Raw genomic sequence first — 13,313 nt, forward strand, 5'->3', positions numbered from 1 at the left:
ATTATTCCTTTGCAGAATTCAACATTTACCAACACAGAGTATGCTAGCATAACAAAGTCATGAGTTAGACCCTTAATAAAGAATAAGAAAGATAATTCTGAGAACTATATGTGTGGGATTTTCATTTTACTTTTCCCAATAAATAAGCTTTACCATCCAAATCTCATTATTATTTTGATAAGCCTTTCTGGATGCTAGACAAATTAAATTTCTGAGGTTTGATGGTAATGGGGGCCTTTTAACACAGTGTTCTTTGACCATATTATTACTGGTTTAAAAAAAATAGGAATACAGACTGGACCTCTGTTCTATGACAAATAGTGTATCATTTCTATTTTTTACTATTCTTATTTCATTTTTTAATTATAGTTTACTATGTCCATAAGTTTAATAAACTTAATTATATGAAGATAGTCTTCATCACCTAAGTAGTACTTGCAGAAAGTATAATAGGCTTTCCTTCACATGCAAAAAAAAAAAAGAAAAAAGAAAAAACTGTACAAGGAAAGTTAAATTATCTGAAGTTACAGAACTAGGTAAAGAAAAATTAAATGACATCTCTTCCTGAGTTTGCAGAAAAAGGTAATTGAATCTCCATAAAAGATGCTTCCTATTTTAAAATGCCCATTATATTGAACTTATTGCACTATTTTTCTTTCTTATCGTTCCTAATATGTTGGATGGTGTTAATTAATTTACTTAAAAGGCAGACGGCAAGCCTAGAGATGTCCTACATAGCTTTCGTTTAGACAATAACTAAAAATACAGTCAAATCCTTCAGGACTAAAATTACAAAGCTTTCCAATGTGCTCATAAACAAGTTACACATCTTCCACCAACCTGAGAGCCATGATTTAAGAAAATTAAGTTCTAACAACTACATGATTATGAGAAGTTACATTCAGAATGGGACTATGTTAGCAGATAAAGCTTCTAACTTATAACTTTGACTCAAATGGTACAAAAGCAATTTATGTAACCAAAACGTTTGTACCCCCATAATATTCTGAAATTTAAAAAAAAAAAAAAGCTTCTAACTCTCAGAGTAATAAGTTTGTTTTCCATAAATTTCTAGCAGTAAAAACAAAATTTTTTTCTTTAAATTTTGTCTTTTTTAAGGGAGCTATTTCTGTATTATTTGTGGGTTAAGTTTTTATGGTCTGATTATTTAGATATGGTCTAGCCTACAATTATAACCCAGAAATATGCAAAACAGATACTGAGTGGCTACAGCATGTCAAAACTCATGCACTTGAGTCAAAGCTTATGAGTAGTCTGTGTCAGGTCTTCATGCAGGAAATATTTACTCTCCTTATGCACAACTGTAACAAGATTGGTAATTTAGTTTTCAATCCAAAACTGTATTTAGAAATTGGTACTTGTAACAGCTAAATTTAAATAATCTGAAAAAAATCATATAGATGGTATATCTTATTCTCTAATAACTCTCTGTGAATGAAGTATTATTACAAATACTCCACTGATCTACTTAACAAGTGAATTTATTGGTTACAACAAAGTTCAAAACTATCTGCCTCTTACTTAGAAAAATTTCACTATGTTGGCTAAGGAGAGAAAAGAAGGAAGAGGGAAAGGCAAATGTAAAATGCTGATGATTTTGCCTCGTATTCTACTTAGATGGCAAAGATCTAGAGAGAGAATAAGATGTGAGATGGAAAACTCATGTCCACTCAGTCCCAATCCCACATGCCTTTCATAATGTGAATTTATGAAGATAACTCCAGCGTTAAAGATATATGTCACCATATCATATGACCCCCAATTGCCCTATCTGCACCTTAACAGTGATAACCATGATCTGATCCAGGACTGATACACATCCCAGTACTAATACAATCGAGGGCTGGAAGTCCTTCAACAGTGCCCCACCCACCACATGCATTATTACACTCGTAAGGAATGCAATAAGCCAGAAAAGGCCAATGCATTATTTCTGCAAATAATAAAAGCACTTAAGACTCTCTTTTTTTCCAAGTTTAATTGTATTCCACAAGCTTTGATATAAAGTTCTTATTTTCATTAGTTTCTAGGAAATTTGTAATTTCACTTTTGATTTCTTTTTTGATTCAATGCCCTTTGGGGAAGGAATGTATGATAGATTTTATGGGCTTCCCAACCTTTGACAAAGAAGTAAAACATACTTGGAAGCAAAATTTGAATAATGTGATTTTCACCTTATGGTTGACTTTTAGAAGCTAATCTTCGCTGAAATAACTTTCTCCACATTTCAAAGCCTTTATATTCCCAGAGGCTCAATTATTAAATGTAGATGATTTTTAAGGCTCATAAATGTCAAGCTTGAACTGGGCAGAAAAATTTTGAAATCTTACCACTTTCCCAATAACTGATTTTTCTAAGTATTTAAATTCACCATTATATCATAGCATCGTTAGAAATGTGTAAATCTACAGCTTGAAAATCAAAAGTTTATAGAGTTGGGCTCCCTTAGAATTTATTGAGTACAAGAACTAAATTTCACAGATTAGACCTGTACTGTCCAATAAGGTGGACTAGCCACATGTGGCTATATAAATCTGAATTAAGCATAATCAAAAATTCAGTTCATCAGTCACATTAGCCCCATTTCCGGTACTCAAAAGCCACATGTGGCTAGTGGCTCCCCTATCGTACACAGCACATACAGACATTTCCATCATTACAGCAAGTTTTTGGACAGTACTATGTTACAACAAATGAGAGAAAGGAATTTGTATAAGATCACAATTTGTTAATAGCAAAGCTAAAACTAGAATTCAGGTCTTTTAAATTCTACTCTTATCACTTTCTACTAAACCACACTGTCTCCAAGAACTGATAAACAAAGAAAATAAAGGATCTCAATACAGCAACTAACAAGCTCAACTTAATATAAAAGTATCGTATTTTTAAGTAAAGTTTAGAAAATCAATCAAGTGCTGGGCTACCAAGAAACCCTAAAAAATTCCAAAAAGCAATGTAAATAATAACTCCCCCAAACCCTTGAAATTTAAAGAAAGAAATAGTCTTCTAAAAAAGTTCTTGAACCAAAAAAGTAAACTAAAATTATAAATTACCTAGAAATTAATAAAATAATTCTCTATTTGGAATCATGAATACAATTAAAATTACACTCAGAAAAAAAATGGAGAGCCTTAAATGATTTTATAATTAAAAGAGAGACTACAAATAAAATGTTGAATTCATAAATCTAGAGCTAGTGTAACATAAAACAAAATAGAATTAATAAAAATAAACAACAAAATTAATAAATCTGAGCATCTACAGCATTAGGAATAAGAAGTAGATAATAATAACAGTTTTTGAGGAAATTAAAGAAATTGTATGAGAATATTACATGTGGTTTTGGAACAATAAATTTGAAAATCCAAAAGAAATGGATGCTTTCCAGCAAAAGCAAATTAACAAAATTGTCACAAGTCATCACAAAACTTGAGAACAGCAAGCATAAAAATATCTTACAAATTGTTAAAAACTATCTGTATTAAAAGAGTAACAACAGGCCGGACGCGGTGGCTCACGCCTGTAATCCTAGCACTCTGGGAGGCCGAGGCAGGTGGATCGCTCGAGGTCAGGAGTTCGAGACCAGCCTGAGCAAGAGCGAGACCCCGTCTCTACTATAAATAGAAAGAAATTATCTGGCCAACTAAAATATATATAGAAAAAATTAGCTGGGCATGGTGGCGCATGCCTGTAGTCCCAGCTACCTGGGAGGCTGAAGCAGTAGGATCACTTAAGCACAGGAGTTTGAGGATGCTGTGAGCTAGGCTGACACCACGGCACTCACTCCAGCCTGGGCAACAAAGTGAGACTCTTGTCTCAAAATAAATAAATAAATTAATTAATAAAAGAGTAACAATGATTCAACATCTATCAATTTAAATAATGACAATAACAAAGGTGACTAGATCAATAGATGAAAACACACTGGATGAAATTCAAAAGCCATTCAATTTAAAGACTGTAAGCAAAGAGACTAAAAGGAAACTTCTAGAACAGTATAAAGGACATTTATTAGAAACACATAAAGCAAGCATAATATTAAGTTAAAACTCTAAATAAATTCTCATCAAAATCAAGACAGTCCTGAATCACTACTATTTACTCACATTGTTTTAGAGCTTATATTAAGAAAAAAATTATTTTCCAATAAAGGAATTGTACAGAATATCTAAGAGAACTTTTTAAAATTATTATAGCTAATAAGAGAATTTAGTAAAAGGAATAGATATAAGAAAATACAGAAATCAATAGTTTTCCTTATATTAGCAATGACCATTTAAAAACTGAAATTATTGACAAAAACTATAAAATAATGTAACAAATATAATAAAGGAGGTAAAATGAGACCTGACTAAATAGTGAAGTATACCATGTTCCTGGATGAGAAGACTTAACTATTTCAAACCCATCAGCCTTCCCAAATCAACATATTTAATGTTTAGTGCGCAACAGGTTTTGCATTAACCTCCCCTCTTCTCTTTTATTATCTTCACCACAGATTCAATATTCTTTGTACAGGGGAGGACTGCATTGGGTTTGCTCATCACTCTAGCCCCACTGTTAATACAATGCCTAATACTCGGAGAAAAATTTCCTAACAAATTTTGTTGAATAAAAGCTAAAAAAAAAAAAAAGGGAGGAGGAAGCTATCCTATTCATCATATTGCAAAAATAAAGAGCTGAGGTCTAGAGAGGTTAAGTGACTTCATGGAGACACAGAGTTGCTTCTAAGCATACTGAAAAGAAACAGAGAGGGCTCTCTGTATTGGGATGCTGTCTTTCAAATATAAACTTTTCCTCATACAGCGGAAAGAGCATCCCTACAAGACTATGAGACAGGAGAGATGAGTTCCAGTATTGGCTTAGCTACGAACTATTAATAGTTTTGTGGCCTGGGTCAAGTCAGTTCATTTCTTTGGATTCAGGTTTTCTACCAGTAAAATTAGGGTGCTGTAAATTATCTTTCAGAGATAATGCTGACATATTTATGGATAGAATATGATGTGTAGGGTTTGTTTTAAAATGATCTGGGAGAGGGGGAAATTAAAGTAGGAGTACAGATGAAACAAAAGAGGCCAAGAGTGGATAACTGTCTAAGCTAGATGTACATATTTTCCTATTGTTTTTATATATGATATGTTTAACATTTTCCCTAATAAACCTTTTTTTAAAAAAATAAAAGTGTTCAAGATGACCTCTAAACCAAAAGAGTAAAGTAAGTAAAGATTTCACCAACTCGGAATGCCAAATTCAGTCTTTTAATACAATTTAGTTTTCAAGATTCATTAGCATTTAGCTGCAGGGTCATGTTGTCATTAGCCCTTCGGTTTCATTCCCTGCTAAGTCATACCAGCAATATCATTATTTATCATATTACTAATAATGGGCTTCTACGAGGCCTCATCTATTATTTTTAATGTTTCTTCTCCTCTTCTTAAGTGGGTTGTTTAATGAGAAGGGGCTGCTGCAGTCATACAAATGTATCATTAGCCAAAGGGGTATTTACTGCAAATATCAAACTCACTCATTGCTGATTCTCACTATGGAGGGAGGGGAGGGGAGACGAGGGGAGAGAGTGGGGGAGAGAGAGAAAGAGATTGACTGATTCAAAGATGACCAAAATCCCACTCTGTACAAATAAGTCTGCTTTCTAAGACCAGAGGAGATGCAGAGTGTTTGATAAAATTCTTACAAAAGCTTCTGGGAGGCAGTGTAGCACCATGGCTTGGAATCAATCAGATGTCTAGCTCACCTTTCTTTCAGCTTCTGGGTTGAATACATCCAGGTTCCAGTGAATAGGCAAAGTTCTTAAGAGTTAAGTAGTTGTTCACAAACACATCACATGAAACATAGCAAAAAGACAAACATTTCCTTTCTTTCAGAACAAAAGTAGACTTCAATAGCAACCAAAAGGCAAAATCTCTTTAAGGCTGCTGAAAATGGAGATGAAGAAATTCTCAGGTTCTCACGTCCCTTTGTTTACCTAAAAGGTTAAAATGTGGGCAGCTAGGCTGGATGAGATGACTTGTTAGTGAGTTTGCTTTTTTTTCTTTTCTGATCTTAATGTTAATCTTTTTTTTTTTTCTATTTTTACTTCTATTCAGCATTCTCCTTTGCAATGATTCTCATATTTCTACAATTACACTTCAATGTTTCCCATTTAAGAAGTACTAAAAACTAATTTTATAAAAAAAATCCTAGTAGAAGGCCTGAACTCTTCTAAAGAATTCTTTGATTGGTAGATTATAAAAAGCAAAATGAGTAAATAATAAAGTGGATAAAGTACTTCATACACAAAATTTAGGTTACTTATAAGTGATTAGGCAGTGGAAGCTTTAGAATTTGGGTGAGAGTATAAATGAAACAGGATGCAGAAGAAAGAACATACAGAGGGTCTGCCCAGCATCTTTTAAAAACCCCACCTAGAACCCCACCCATCATATATACTCAGCACATACTATCCTACACAATTAAACTGCACAGACTATCCTACACAATTAAACAATGAAACAATCATTTTTTTAAAAAAGTTTACAGAATGCTCTAGGGATATTTAGGCATTTTGCAGGTTGTTCTGCTTCCATCCTGAAAGGCATTAAACACCTCCAAAAATACCTTGTTGCAGAGTGCAAAGCATGTAAGAGCAAAGGAGGCTGTGATTCAGATCCCCACTTCATTACTTGCTCACACCTAACTTGAACAGTTAATTCCCTTGGCTTGAGTCTCTTCATCTCTAATAACAGGGATAATTACATTTAACTCACTCTTCTGTGAGGATTAAATGGCAATAAATATGCAAATAATGTATCACGGTACCTGGCCAGTGGCACGTGCTTAATAACTGTTACTTTCCTCCTTGTAAAAATAATAGATTTAGACTTTAGCTGTGGCTTTCATGTCTTAATCATAGCTCTTAATCATCAACAGGATCCTCCAAGTAACAGAAATTTTCCTTACAAAATGAATATATAAAATATGATATAGTCTATAAATACACCTTTAGTCTGAAAAATATTGGGTGCAAATGAGGAAACTAAAGATTAGTTTTCAACATAATGTTTTCCAGATAGTCACAGATAAGAGTATTTTTGGGCAACCAAATATAGTATCCAAGAAAAGAACAATAAATAGCCTATGTTTCTAATGATACCCTAAATTCATAAGTCACTAATATAAAGTTGTCCTTTTTTAAAATGCATGCCCATTTGTTAAATCACTCTATAAGAAGTTATCACTTTTTACTCTTAAAATGCTGCAGGTATTAAATGTGTCTCTAATTGGTACAGTAAGTAAAGGTCCACCCCAATGGGTCAGTTCAGTTTTTATTCCCTGGTGGAATGAACAGAGCTTGGCTAGGTTCTTCCACAGTGCTCTCTGTGGAAGGTGGGAAGTAGAACAGGCTGGGGGTTGCCCAGAAGTACAGGAACCATACAGGGAAACCACTCCTATATGCACCAAGGCTTAGTTGTATTTGAGCTTACAAGGGAGAATTAATGGCAACAAGGGAACAGCAGGCCCATGAGCAAAGTATTTATAACCAGGTGTTTGATCAGGACTCTTCCTGTATTACTTTTGACTGACGTTCAAATATGAGAGCTATGAAATATATGCCCAGAAGCAGAATTTACGAAAATGGTCAAAAGCATGTTTCAAGACTCTTGGGACCCTTGGGAAGATCAAGGAATAACAATATGGGGAAAGCAGAGGATTTTGTATGAAGGACTTATTTGATGAAAAGTATACTGTGGTCCTACCCCGCCACTGCCAGCAACCAGGGAAAGGGGCGAGAGTATGCCCACTGCCCCGGCAACCCACAGAGCCTGAATGACAGTGCCCGCAGTTGGGGAGCGTGGCCTGTCTCCTACCTCAAAAAGCTAAAGGGGCTGTTTGGGGGAAGTAACTACATCATGACTGAAGGCAGTGCAAGAAACTGTGGGTGCTTCTCAGATGTGGGCCATGGGGGAGAGGGCCAGCCTAAAGAGGTTTTAATAGCTTGTCAACGAGACAGCCTGGAGGAAGAAGGGTCTCGTCAATGAGAGTCTATGCATAAAGTGGAGGAGCAGCTGGGGAGGCATCTAGCCATCATCCATCAGGGCAGCTGCTGCAGGAGAGGCCTAGAAGCAGTCTCCAAAGACAACCCCCCACCCCCAACACACACACATACACACACACACACACACACACACACACACACAAGGGTCAACTTTAAATATTTTTAAGGGCCAGAGAGAATGGAGCCAGCAAATGGCATTACCAGGCCCCAGCTTTGTAAGAACTTTCCTGCCCTATTCCCTTGCCTTCCCTTCTGAATTTTGATCCTTGTGAGTACCAAACAGAGAGTTGGGGGAGGAGATAAGTAGAGAGAAAAAGTGAAGGACCACCACACAACCTTCCCCAAATGCATGCAGCCTATAGCCAGGAGAGCAGAAATGAGAGGAGATGCATTGCTTTTGAATGCATATTAAAGTACTGGTCATTATTGTGACTGGACCCTATAATTCCTGAATCAAGACAGAGTTTATGAATTAAAATGACCCAAGGACAGTTTATTATCTGAGAGTGAGCTGAAATGTAATGCAGCCTGAGTATTCATTAAGGGCAGAGGAAAAGCTTCCTTAACTGAATAAAGTTAAAGGCACCACAGGAGATAAAAATAGCTCTGTTTTTATTTCATCCCACATTTAGAGCTTGTTCTGCATAATGGATACAGAAGAAACACACACACACTCAGACATATGCTTGTTATGGCTGGTCTCTTAAGACACATTCACTAACACAAAATAGTCACCACCAATGCTGTCTTTTAAAATCACCAAAGATAGCAGCACTGGAATTTGATAAGAGATAACAATTGCTTGAAGCTTCCATCCAGAACAAGAGGGAAGAAGGGGATTAAGTGCCCTCCAGAAGAGTAAGGTACTGTCTTCCTTCGAAATAGTCTAGATGGCAGTTTTTCTAAAAAATAAAAAATAATAGAATAGAATAATAGGAAAAAAGCTGATCCCAGTGTTAGTAATAGAGTAGAAATAGTGTGAGTGTGACCTGGGATAATTTTTCTGGATGGTAATTCAGTGATATTTATCAAAAACCCTAAAATATTGACCAAGATATTCTACTTCTAGGGATTGATACTACAAAAATCATCCAATAAATACACAAAGACATCAAGTTCAAAAATATTATTAATGGTATTAAACAATTAGAAAATCAGACACTTTAAACTGTCACTTTGAAACATTAGACGACAGGCAGTGGACCAGATTTGGTACAGGAGCCATACTCTGTGGACTCTACACCATTCTCCTGTTAGAATATCAGCTCCACATGTAGAAATAACATTCATCGAGTGTCAGGCAGATGGGAGGGTGAAGAGAGGATGGGTGTATACATACATAATGAGTGCGATGCGCACTGTCTGAGGGATGGACACGCTTAGGGCTCTGACTCAGGGGTGGGGGTTGGGGAGGGGGGAAAGGCAATATATGTAACCTAAACATTTGTACCTCCATAATATGCTGAAATAAAAAAAAAAAAAAACATTAGTTGGCATTAGTTAGTACTTTACCTAAGAAGAATCCCAGGCCTCTTCCTGAGACTCTTTGCACATATATATACATGGGCCTTGACTTACTGATGGTTCGACTTAATGATTCTTTGAATTTACAGTGGTACAGCAGTCATTGCAGTCAGTAGAAACCAAACTTCTAGTACCCTCACAAGCATTCTGTTTTTCACTTTCAGCACAGTATTCAATAAATTACACAAGATATTCAAAACTTTATTATAAAAAAAAAGAATATCAGCTCCATAAATGCAGAGAATTTCATCTATTTTGTTAACTGCTGCATCCCCAAAAAAGGCTAGAACAAGTGCATGGCCCTTAATATATGCCTAATCAATACCTATTGAATGAATGAACTATTTTAATCCCTAGAGAGAGCATGAGTTAAAAATTACAATTTTACAAATGATAAGTGAAAGAACCAGTATTTAAACACAGGTCTAATTCCAAAGTTCTGGAATAATTCCAAAGTTCTATAGTTTTCCACTGTATTACACAAATAAGGCAAATGCACTACTGAATAATTACAAAAGCTGCACACCATCTCCTAGATATTTTCCACCTGTCCTTTTCCTTACTCATGGTTTGCACTTTGCTGAGTCTCAGGACCAAAGGAACAATATACCAGTATGTTAAAACTATACCTAGATCTTTATGTTTATATATTCATCTATGCTATAATCTATATATTTCTATTTCTATATCTAAATCTATGGATTTAGTATTTGGATTACAATTGATGCAACTAAACCAACAGTTCACTCTTGAGCACAAAGCCCCTTAGTTGTACAACTAGGAATACTAGAAACTAGAGACTTGGACTATTTAAAACAGCATATCTAGAAGACCCAATCAATTTTCTTCACTCAGACATGTAGCATACATGAATATAATATTAATTGGTCTTTATTCTTTTCAAATCACAAAGAAATGAAAAATATGAAGGAAAAACAAACACCAAAAAATGTGCCATTTCCCTCTGCCTTGAGAATGTCTTGTTCAAACTCTACACAGTAGTAGAGGCCCTTGGCTCTCAGGCCACTCACGTACTACAGCCCTGTCTAGGGGGCTGCTATTTCTTGCTTTCAATAACCAGCTCTCATAGCTGATCATACACATCTGCTTCCCTTCATAAGTCAATAATCGATGCCAGCTGTTCTCCAAAAAACAGACATTAGGAAGGCACCCAAGCAGTTCTGAACGCAGATTCAATGGACTGCTCATCATTCCACAATTTATTAGCTTGCCTGGGGTTTTACCATCATCACAATAAGTAGGGAGCTTGAAGGAGCCAACCACTGTTTTGTCAAATTTTCACTCTTTATAAAAAATTAAAAAAGCAAAAAACAAATTTTCCCTATTTGTATGCTCAGGGAAAAATTGTTAAAAATCTGTGTATGTGGAACCAATGCTGCATACTAAGAAGATATTAAAGAGTAAGACAAATAGCACCCACACTGTTTGCTTGCCTTAAAGGCTCAATGTTTATTGTAATCTGTGCCGTAATGATTGATAGTGATGTCATGACACTGAGAACTCAAGTCTTATACGATCATTGAAAGATCATTAAACTCAGTAAAAAGATAAAAGTAAATGAAAAATGATATAATAAAGCTGAACTTTTCAGCTCCTTGACTGTCAGATCTTGCAATAAAAATATATCTAAATTATATAAATCATAATGTACACAACTTTGGGACAAATAAAAATAGATTGCTTACTGAAACTACACAAGGAGGGTAAGCCGCATCTTATCCATAACGAATAAAAGTAAGAAAGGGTTCAATTTTTGGTACTTGAATATGAACTTAGGATAAGCAGATTGTACTGGCTCATGTACGATTGTCTTGATTATGCCAGTGCATTTTAAGGCAAATATTCCCTCTTTAATGTTAAGTAATAGAGCATTAAAGAAGATGAAAGTTATAGCCACTATTTAGGGAATGCTTGCAGTGTTCACTTTTCATTTTCTTCTTACTTAATCCTAGGAAAAACATGTGCCTCCAATTGTATAATTCGTAAGGAAAAGAACTGAAATTCAACCTAGATCTCTTCCAAAGTAACCCTCATGGACTTGACTCTGAAGTTGTCCTGAGTCCCAGAGAACGAAAATATATACTATGTATCACATACAAAGAAGTCAGGAAGTGATTCTCAGTCACTAAAGCAACAAAAGAAATGCTAATCAAAAACAACTTACCAAAAGTGTAGAACCAAACCCAAGAACTTAATTTTTCTCACCTAGATTTCTTCCATGATGTTCCTACAGAATTCTAGCGTACCTCATTGTCACCCCACTAGGTCCATTCCTTTGGAAGCACATGAGCTCCAAATTATATTAAGAAAATGACAAAGTAATATACACATTTTAATCATTCACAGGAATCTTAACAGGATATATAAAAATATTACTCACATTGGGAAATCTTTCCTGCAAATGATAACTACATCACACACATTCTCAATATGAAAGTTTCCAGCCTCAGTGCATGCTAAATCATAATATAAACAAATCTTATATTGGACTTCTTAAAGATGTCCAAGTTCCCTAAAAGGAAGAGCATGTTGAACATATTTCTGCTCCACACCCAAGACTACTATGCAAACTAATTTCAAAAATCATTAGTCCAGAGAAATAGGCATATTTAAAACCCTATTTATTGTTTCTGTTCACAGAAACTATTCCTTTCTCTGCCAGGTACCCTCAACTTCTCCTTCTTAACCTACCAAAATAATAACCCATTTATTTAGCAAATACAATGTGTCAAGTTCTGTGCTATGTACTTTGTATGTATTATTTCATTTATTCCTTTTTATAGTCCTACGAAGTAGGTACCATTTCATCATTCCCATTTTACAGATAAGGAAAAGTAGCTAAGTGGCTCAAGTTACACTGCTAGCAAGTGACAAAAACAGGACTTCAGCCCAGCTCTATCTCACTACAGGGCCCTTGCTCTTAACTACTAAGCTACTAGAGCCAGCTAGGACCCTTGAAATCATGTAGTTTCAAACCCTCATTTTATAGATGAAGACACTTTACCTCAAAGAATTGAAATGATATGTTCAAGGTCACACCTTGATTACTGGCAAAGTCAGGGTTAAAACCCGGGGCTTGCTTTTCTATGCTCCTTCTGCTACCCCATATGACCTTTTTCTAAAATTTGAAAATAGAAATACATTCAGATTTCATACACAAATACGTATTTCCACAAATTTTCAATCTGACTTACTGTATGATGCTCAAAAGATCCTCTCTGATATCTGAGGTCTCCAAAAGCTGCCAACCCTTATAGCTGATTTATAAAGACCAATATGTTTATAAGTAAAATAACAATATAACCTATAATTTGTTAAGAAGTCTTACTATTGATAAGTCAATGTTGTTTTTCCCTTACATTTTAAACATGAGTGAATTGTGGTCAATCTTTAATAGGCTGGTTCACAAACTTGTTCACAGACTGCAATTGTCTTGGTTGCTCTGACCAGTTCAGTGGCCAGGCTACAGCCCAGATTAATTAAATTGGAAACTCTGGGGCTGGAACCCAGGTATCAGTAATTTTTAAAACTCTGAAGTGATTCCAACATGCAACCAAGTTTGAAAACCAGGGCTTTAATAATTATTAAGACTTTAAAATAATATTTCAAGTGGTATTAGATTAAAAGAGCTCAACTAACACAATCTCTAACACTGTTATATTGATCCAGCTATATTAATTAATCCACCTTCCTA

The 13,313-nt window shown here is 35.2% G+C and overlaps 1 protein-coding gene across 4 annotated transcripts in view; it reads right to left on the minus strand.

The window, feature by feature from the left end:
• Positions 1-13,313, minus strand: part of OXCT1 (3-oxoacid CoA-transferase 1) — a 128,836-nt gene that overhangs the window by 41,956 nt on the left and 73,567 nt on the right. The gene's annotated exons all lie outside the window — the stretch shown is intronic.

Source organism: Eulemur rufifrons, chromosome 17 (genome assembly GCF_041146395.1).
Source record: "Eulemur rufifrons isolate Redbay chromosome 17, OSU_ERuf_1, whole genome shotgun sequence".
Classification (NCBI taxonomy): Eukaryota; Metazoa; Chordata; class Mammalia; order Primates; family Lemuridae; genus Eulemur; species Eulemur rufifrons.